This window comes from Phyllostomus hastatus, unplaced genomic scaffold, assembly GCF_019186645.2.
Source record: "Phyllostomus hastatus isolate PE091 unplaced genomic scaffold, TTU_PhHast_1.1 phas_contig_254, whole genome shotgun sequence".
Taxonomy (NCBI): domain Eukaryota; kingdom Metazoa; phylum Chordata; class Mammalia; order Chiroptera; family Phyllostomidae; genus Phyllostomus; species Phyllostomus hastatus.
Window position 1 is genome coordinate 17,575,400 of NW_025333810.1, and position 7,494 is coordinate 17,582,893.

Genomic DNA, 7,494 nt, shown 5'->3' on the forward strand with positions numbered 1-7,494 from the left:
AAATAAAGCCCTCGACTGGAACAAAATTGGCCAGAAATGTGATCTTAGAATTTTAGCCTCTGAGAAAATAAATTTCTGTTGTTTAAGCTTTCCAAACTGTGCTGTTTTGTTATGGCAGCCTGAGCCGACTTAATATAGGTGTTGTTCCAGTTAGCTCTTGCCATATAATAAACCAGTCCATAATTTAATGTCTTAAAATAACAATAATGATTTTCTTATTTATCACAGTCTCTATGTATCAGAAATTCTGGAAGGGTTCAGATGGGCATTTCTGGCATGGTGGGTGTTTTTGTGGTGGTAGACAAACTTTGACTAGAACTGAAAGAGCTGCAGGCTGGCTGAGCACCTCCCTCTCCTCGTGTAGGCTCACAGTCCCTTCAAGGGGTCTTTATGCACAGGCTACTGGACTTTCTAACAGCATGAAAGCCTCAGGGTTGTCAGATAACTTACATGGTGCAAGAGGGTGTCAAGAATTAGCATTCCATCAAATAAGGCATCACTATTGTCTTTTATGACTTAGCCTCAGAAATTATTTCATGGTCACTTCCATCCATTTTATTGGCTATCAACAAGTCACTGCCTGATGAGTTGGAGGGAGAAGGTAGCTAGAATCTCCCTCTTCTTAGAAAATGGTAAGATTTTAAAAGAGAGTGCGGGGGGTCTCTTTTTGTGGCCATCTTTTGAAAGTACAATCTGCCATAGATTTATTTGTGTCAAGGGCCATGATTTTCCCATAATAATTTTAGAATGCTAAAACAGAAACCCTTCCCCTCATTGAGGGATTTAAATATTAAGTTTAGAAAAAAGAAATTAGTCATTACAAGTTATTTAAGATGAGCTGAGTAGTGCCCCTCTCCATTTGGTCAAGGGACCTAGGGTCACAAGTGGCATGTCCAAACAGATGCTTGTAAAGTAACTCTCTTGGTTATGTCCTCAGGAGAGGGCATGGGGTCTATGTGGTCAGGTGAAAGGATGACTCATCTTCTCATGAAGCCAGGGAACTAAAGAGCTCTGAGCTTGGCCACTAGTATGAGGGGATCTCACACAGGAATGATCAATGAGCAACTTTGGTCGACCCCAGATTCCCTTCCAGAGCAGAGGCAGGACCAGTGGTTGGGGAGCAAGAGAAAATGAAGGAATGATGGTGGTATGAGAGGGTATGAGAGGGAAATGGGTAGGAGGAAGTCCACAGACTTGGCAGCAGTGTACTAGATGGGAACAGCTGGATGGAAGTGTTCTACAGAGAAAATGAGAAACCAAATCCTCAAGCAGCTCCACCCAAAAAAGCAGCAAGTAGAGAATTTTGCTTAATTGCAAAAGAACCTTAACTGCCCACAGTGGAAGAGAAATCACAAAACCACCATCTGATAGGAGATTATCTCTTAGAATGGAGTTTCTGGGTACCCAGCTTCTCTTATCCCTGTAAGAGGCTTGCTGGAAAGCAGACAGGCCCTGTATGTTTTGTATTCACAGCACCTTGCCCCAGCCTTGATGATATCAAAACAGGAAAAGAATGAAAAAAATCACTTTCAATAGATCTGAACTTAGTTCACAAAGAAAGATCAAGTATTGCTGAGTCTACTCATAACCATGTTAATCAAGAACCTGAAATGCTTATGGAGTTCTTGATGTTCCCTCTGTCAATTGTTTCCCCAATACAGGTCAGGTCACAGGGTGAGAGTACCATGGCTAACTAATGATTAGTTAGTGATATTAACTCATGTTTTTAAAAGGCAGAGAGGTTCTTTCATATATGAATTTTCAAAAACTGAGTCTGAAAGGACTGTGGAAAATAAATGCTATTATGGTCCACTATAATAAAATAAAATGATTGAGTTGACATCTCGTGTCCCATTCCTCTTTTGTGCAACCAATGGTAATACCTTTTTTTCTCATTTTTTTAAAAGCTAATTTCCCTGAACAGCAACATACTGTTCAGGAGCAACCTCAGCTCAGAGGAAACTGACAATAATATAGTTCAGAGAACTATGAACCATGTTTCTAGTGTCATTTCCTTACCACATTCCTTCCCAATTTCAAGAAGACATTCTACTCTTGGCAGCAGATTAGTGCAAAATCTTTGAACCTGAATCTCCCCCAAGCATACACTAGTCACTGAAACTAGGGGGTCAAATTAATTCATAGGAGTAGACTATAGAGACTTAAGCCTTGAATAAATTCAAGGAATAAATTCAAAATTTTAGTAAATATTTGGAAGAGTATAAGAGGAAAATGTATCTACTGATGTATTTCCTTCCCAGCTTAGCATATTTTGTGTTAACAATCTTTCATCACAGAGAGTCATGTCAAACCTTTCTTTCCGACCCCCTCACCACCTCCTGAATTCAAAGTGTTCTGAAGAAACACTGTCAACCTGAGGGCACATGGTCTGAGGAATGAGCAACATTTTTCCTCTACTTGGGAAGCTTATCCTACTCCGCTAGGGGAATGCTTCAAGGAGAAAAAAAAGAGAATGCCATAAAGTCAGAGGATTCAATCTCAGTGCTCAGTGGAAGGGCAGCTGATCAAGCCTAATTAGTGTGGTTACCATAAAAGTGGCTGCCTTTCCAACGCCTTCCTGCCAATTACCCTGCAGCACTTTTTGATAATCCAATGGCAGGAATTTCCTATGAAGTATTGTCTTCAGAACTGCCTTCCCTAGAAGACTCACAACCCGGGAATATTTTTTCATCCTGTTTCAACAACCCATAGATGTTAGAGTAGAATTCAGAGTCAAATTAATGGGAAGGCAAGCTGGGTATCCACCTAGGATGCAGATCTAAAAGGGGAACTGAAACATCACTGGAATAAATTGGCAAAATGTAAATTGGTTTCACTCCTCACTGGTGTCAACTTGTCTGTGTTAAGTACTTTTGTGAATCACACATGAGCTTGCTGTCAGCTGAGTTCGCTATCAATAATGCATGTTGTTTTGCTTACCAGGAATGAGTGGCTTAGGTTAATTATCTAAATGTTAAACCCTTTAATTTGCCTTCCAATATATTGTCTCATTTAGAAAATTGCAAAAGAAAATTTAGAAAACTACAGAGAACGTGATAAATATTTTGGATCTTTTCAATCCCCTCCTTCTGTAACTAGTGAAGTTAGTGACTGCTTTTATATACAGTTTGTGTTAATTTTTAAAAAATCAGTTTCTTCTCAGTTTCCATGAAAAAAAGATGTACAAATATTTAAAGAAAATATGGTATGAGAGATGCCAATCTAATAGTCTTCCTAGAGCAACCGCATTATCTCTAGTCAACCTGAAGTGACACAGGCTCCACTTAATCAGCGTTTCCGCATCTTTGTTCAGCATCTTTGTTCAGCATCTTCGTTCAGCATCTTTGTGTGGGAGGCAATCCATAAATGGAAGGTATTGAGAAGTAGCATTGACCTTCAAAGACTCATTTACTAGCTATGCTGTTGTTAAATACTCAGCTCCTTAACTTGCGTGAACCATGCTTTTGACTGTTCTTTTTTTTCCCCCTCTCATTTCTTCACTATTAACTTATCTCAGCTTATGGAATCATTTCCTCAATTATACTCAGGAACATTATTTTGCTGTTTGGCTAACCTCCAATTCATCATTAATTATGAATTCTATGTCCTTTATAATTCATTAAGAAACATCATGAAAATTCCACATCAGGTTAATTTGGTTTCACTCAGTCTTTGAAGACGGATCACAGTTTTTAAAAGACTTGACGCATGTCAGGCACTGGGCTAATGGCTAAGCGACTATTATGCAGTTATACAATATTTATTTTATCTTCAAAATAACCTTCTAAAATAGATACTATATTCATTTAAGAAAGAAAATTAAAAGTAAAACACATTGTACTTTTTTTCCAGTTTCACAGACAGTGAGTGGCAAAACTAGAATTTGACCCCTGGTATGTCAACTTACCTGACACCAAAACCCATGCTCTAAAGCCCAGAACCAATTGTCATTCTTATCTACCATGTATTATGTCAGATGGACCACACTTGACACTGCACCCTTCACATTCATTCTGGAGGGATTCATCTAAACTCATAGAGGCTAAATAATTTTCTAAGTGGTCTCACAGCCTGTGAGTGGCAAAGCTAAAGGTCAAATTCAGACCTGTTCTCTCCAGGTGTACAGCTGACTTCAGCATGTCTCTATCTTTAGGAAGAATGAGGGGGGTTTGTTTGGAGTGACTGAAAGACTGACAGCTCCCTCAGTGCCCAGCAGCCCCAGGTTCTGCATAAATAAAGGCTTTCAGCTCTACTGAACTTGCAGTCTTTGGGAGCTAGTAATTTCTGTATAGCTGTGAGAACCCTTGTCAATATCTTGGTTACTACATCCTTAATTCTTTCCAGGAACTTCTGAATGCCATCTGGTCAAAATTTCTCACATATAAAAATTACCTTTATCTAGCCCTGGCTGGTGTGGTTCAGTGGATTGAGTGCTGACCTGCAAGCCAAAGGGTCGCTTGTTGATTCCCAGTCAGGGCAAATACCTGGATTGTGGGCCAGGTCCCTGGTTGGGGGCATGCAAGAGGCAACCACACATTGATGTTTCTCTGCCTCTCTTTCTCCCTACCTTCCCCTCTGTCTAAAAATAAATAAATAAAATCTTTAAAAAAATAAAAACTTAATCTTTTAAAAAAGTTACCTTCATCTATTAGCTCTCTGAGATTTTAATAAGGGCTAGGCTTGCCCTCTACACTTTTATCCCTAATAGTCTCTTTATTAGGTAAGTGAACAGCCTATAAACATTTATCCTAAATCATTCTTGTATTTTATTTTGGCAAAAGCAGAGAGATAAAAATCTACATTAACATAAATACTTAGCTTGTTCACACTGCAGCATTTAACAATTCCTTTGTCATATCAGTTTAGGTAGCTGCTGTGGTTGCCCACTAACTGGGCTCTTGGGATGGGTTCCTTAAGACAGGGTTCCCAGTGACCTACCTCTCTACCAACACACACACACACACACACACACACACACACACACACACACACATGCACACACACGCACACACACACACACACCTTTTAGTATCCATGTCCTCATACAGTATCCTCCCTTTGAGTATAATCTGGATCAAGTGACTTGCCTGCCTCTGATGCGTAAAATATAGCTCAAGTGATGGGTACCATTTCAATGATTACATTGTAAAACAATGTTGACTTTCATCTTGCTAAAACTCTCTTTCTTGCTGCTACTCTCTTGACCTCTCACCTTCTCACTTTGATGAAACAAACTGCCACATTGTGAGATGCTCAATGAAGATGTTCATATGACAAGAAACCAGGGGAAATCACTGGGTAACAGCTTGGGAGGGACTATATTTTAGTCCAGTAACTCACAATGAAATGAATCTTGCCAATAACCATGAGAGTGAGCTAGGAGCATGTCCTTTTGAGTCAAGCCTTGAAATGACTAGAGCCTTGTTAGAGAACCCAGCTAAGCATAACCAAATTCCTGACCCAGAGATACCATGAGATAATAAATGTGTATTATTTTAGTCTGCTAAGTCTTGGGGCAATTTGTTACATAGCAGTAGATAACAAATACAGCTCATTACTCCCAGCATGACTTAAGAGTTGTGCTGAGATCTGCTATTCTCAGCTTGGGCTATCCTAGGGACACTGGAATTTGCATCCTCAATGGACACCATTTCCTCTATATTTTGAAGTTCATATTTCTGAACTTGGTGCTCATTTGCTTTCATTGTTTGCTCCTTAGGAGGCAAAACTCCGTTTTCTTTAGAAATATATTCTCCCTGTTCTTGGGATACCACTATGCAGTTGTCTACCTGTCTTGCCCTCATAGGGCTTCATTTGGGCCCTACATAAGGATTGACGAACAGCTTTCTCCCCTGACTCTCTCAGCCCTTGCATTTAATTATCAATCTTATTTAGATTTTATAATTATAACAAATAAGAAATGTTTGTATCAGCTGAGAGCACAGAGTGCAGAGCTCGGAGTTACAGATAGGGTCGCACAGGACCCACAGGCCATGCCAAGGTGTGGCAGCCTCCTTGCCCACTAGAAAGTTTTCCAATAATTGGCTGTGCATGGGCATTGGGTCTGCTGGCTGGACCAGGATTGTGTTCTGTCTCCTCGACAGACTGAGCCACCTTCTGGCCATGCTCCTAGGGAAGACCTGGAAGACCAAGTTCTAAAAAGACATCACTGCCAAAAGCCAGATACTGTCTGTAGTCATCTTCACCACCAAGTACCTGGACTTGTTTGTCAATGTCATCTCCATCTTCAACACAGTCATGAAGGTGGTCTTTCTCCTCTGTGCTTATGTCAGTGTACATGATCTATGGGAGATTTTGGAAAATGTTTGACAGTGAGAATGATACATTCCACCTGGAGTTTCTTCTGGTCCCATTCATTGGCTTCTCCTTCCTTGATAATTATAGTTTCACTTCCCTACAGATCCTCTTGACTTTCTCTGCCTGGAATTGGTGGCCATCTCACCGCAGGTCTTCATGACCAGCAAGACTGGAGAAGCTGAGTACTACTCACTTCCTGTTCTTTCTTGGGCTGCATAGGGCACTCTACCTGTCTCAACAGATCAGGCACTACCAGACTGAGAATTTCCATGACCAAATTGCAGTGGTGTCTGGAGTAGTACAAACCATCTTCTACTGTGACTTCTTCTATTTATACATAACCAAAGTCCTTAATGGAAAGAAATTAATTCTTCCAATGTCTATTTGAGTACCTTCAGAGAACATGGGTGTGAAGCCAGCTGTTTTAAGATGTTCTGCTGAGTGACTTATGACTCAGATCAGATGTTAAAGTTAAAGCCAGAAAAAAGCTTAGTGTAGATGGATTTCAACAAAACACTGATCATTCCATCTAGAAGACCTCATCAATAATGTCTCCCTTATATAGGTAACTAAAAACCTGGGTCAGTTACACACCCGTAATTCCATACAATGTCAACAGGAACACCAAGAAACCTTAGGCGTCTAACTTACAAATGGGACAAATAAACTACTGATCTCTGAAAAAAACAGGAAAAACTATTTGTAACAGTTTGACATTGATAATAATAGCTATATGTTTAATAATAACTTCAACAATAGTTTTCTTTGAGTGCTTATATGTGTCCAGACACTATGCTGAGATCTTTATATGAGTTTTATTATGTACATATTAAAAAATTTTTAACTATTTTACCCAATATTCTATGTTTTTTAATTTAAGGAGGAGAATGAAAGGGCTTTGTGGAAATTGTGTGACTTGCTTACAGTCACACAGAAAGAAATGGAACTGGGATGTGAACCTGAATCCCGACCGTCTGTCTCCAGAGGCTACATACAGACGAGAATATAGAAAATACATTTTCTGAAGACTTAATTTTTTAGAGTAACTTTAGGTTCACAGCAAAAATTGAGGGGAAGGTACAGAGATTTCCCTTATACTCCCTTCCCCAACACATGCACGGCCTTCACATTATCAACATCCTCCAGCACATTTTCACTTTTGTTAGAGTTGAAGAA

General features: G+C 39.7%; 1 pseudogene; it reads left to right on the top strand.

The window, feature by feature from the left end:
- Positions 1–6,051: 6,051 nt before the first annotated feature.
- Positions 6,052–6,706, top strand: LOC123818062 (annotated as a pseudogene).
- The last annotated feature ends 788 nt before the right edge of the window (positions 6,707–7,494 follow it).